The sequence below is a fragment of the Cervus elaphus genome, chromosome 13 (genome assembly GCF_910594005.1).
Source record: "Cervus elaphus chromosome 13, mCerEla1.1, whole genome shotgun sequence".
Taxonomy (NCBI): Eukaryota; Metazoa; Chordata; class Mammalia; order Artiodactyla; family Cervidae; genus Cervus; species Cervus elaphus.
In genome coordinates this window covers 42931864-42933532 of record NC_057827.1, presented here as the reverse complement: position 1 = coordinate 42933532, position 1669 = coordinate 42931864, and the positions used below count along the sequence as shown (strand labels likewise).

Genomic DNA, 1669 nt, shown 5'->3' with positions numbered 1-1669 from the left:
CATTTAGGTGCTTAATTGAAAGCCGGCCCCTCAGGCCGCAGCTGTAATCTAACAATCTTCTTTCACAGAAAGATTGAGTTCCTGGATCTGTGGCTTTTTGCTGTGTCCTGGGGCTGGGAGCTGTTTGGGAACTCTTTCTTCACAGGTTACAGTCCAGTGAGGCCCGGGATCATAAGCCACACTGGTCACCAGAGCCAGGTGATGTAGACGTGTCCCTGGCAGCAGCCACAAAAATCAGGGCACCAAAAAGGCTACTTCTGGAAGATACCACTGAGCTGGAGCAAGGCAGAGGGAAAGCACAGTGACCACAGCCCCAGCCTCAGTTCCTTGAGAGCACCTCTGTTGTCCCCAGTGCCAAACCAAAAGCCTGGCCGTCAGGCCACAGTTCCTAGACAAGCAAACAGGCCTCTTTCTCAGGAAGATGAGGGGTGTGTGTCCGTCTGCTCTCCCTGCAGTGCCCTGGGAGTGGTAGTCTGGGAGAACTTTCTCAGTGTTATAGCCCTAGGAATGCAAGCCCGCCTGTCCTCCAGAGCCAGGTGGTCAAGGAGCACCTCTGAGCGGCAGCCACAAAACTGGGTTGCCAGATGCATGTAGAGTTGTAACCAAGCAAGGGTTCATGTGCCCATGGTACAGAAAGCCACACTCTGGCAGCGAGTGCTTGCGGCAGTGTATGTTAATCACTGTCCTGTCCCACCCTTTCTGACTCTATGGACTGTAGCCCACCAGGCTCCTCTGTCCATGGGGATTCTCTCCACCAGAATCCTGGACTGGGTAGCCATTCCCTTCTCCAGAGGAATCTTCCTGACTCAGGGATCGAACCTGGGTCTCCTGCATTGCAGGCAGACGCTTTACCATCTGAGCCACCAGGGAAGCATGCCTGCAGCCGAGTAAAGGTTTATTTGCAGGGTATCAACCAAGGAAAACGGGCAACTCACACAGTAAGGGAACTCAAATTGAGGAGAACTCGTTTTCTGAGGCTCCCCTCTGGGATATACGGGCACTCTGGAGTGTGGCAGAGGACGAGCACAAAGAGGGTGCCTGCTGGCTTAAGTGAGGCAGAGGGGATGTGCAAAGGTGCCACCCAGGAAGAAAAAGAGAAAGAATTAAAAGAGGGCAACCTCTAGCCTCAGCAAGGCATGGGGAGAGAAGGAAGATGGCGCCCACTAGCCTCCATCCCTGAAGAATATGTGGAAGACTGCTATCCCTCAGGCCAAAGCTTTAAAGTTAACAAACGCGTCTCTTTCACCTGTGCTCTAGGCACTTTTCAACGGGCTGCTTCTGTGAGGAGTCCTGGGGCGGGTGAGTGTGCACGGCCCTTTAAAAGCCAATCCTCAGTTTGCACAGCGCCCCAACCCGGGTCTCCTGCGCCTGCTGGTCTTCGAAGCCAGGTGTCCCCTCTCTGGCTTGGTCTGAAAAATTGGCGCGCATCACGTGAGGTACAAACTCGTCGCTCCTTAGGGAGAGAGTCTAGGTTTTGAGTTCCCTTCTGATATGGGTGACCTTGCTGAGGGTGCAGTTCACGGCAAGATGGCGTCTCAGCCTTCCCTTTAAGCGTAGGGGTGGTTTCCCTGTCCTTGCTTGACGTGAAGGGGTCGCTTCACTACTTTTTAGTTTAGTTTAGTTTTTTTTTCCCCCTGAGAACATTGGATACTTAGCTTGGTGTGTCCGC

The 1669-nt window shown here is 53.4% G+C and overlaps 1 non-coding gene across 1 annotated transcript; it reads right to left on the bottom strand.

The window, feature by feature from the left end:
• Positions 1-797: 797 nt before the first annotated feature.
• On the bottom strand, positions 798-870 carry TRNAC-GCA. The gene has a single exon. It is a non-coding gene; the product is annotated as a tRNA-Cys (tRNA).
• Between the last annotated feature and the right edge of the window lie 799 nt (positions 871-1669).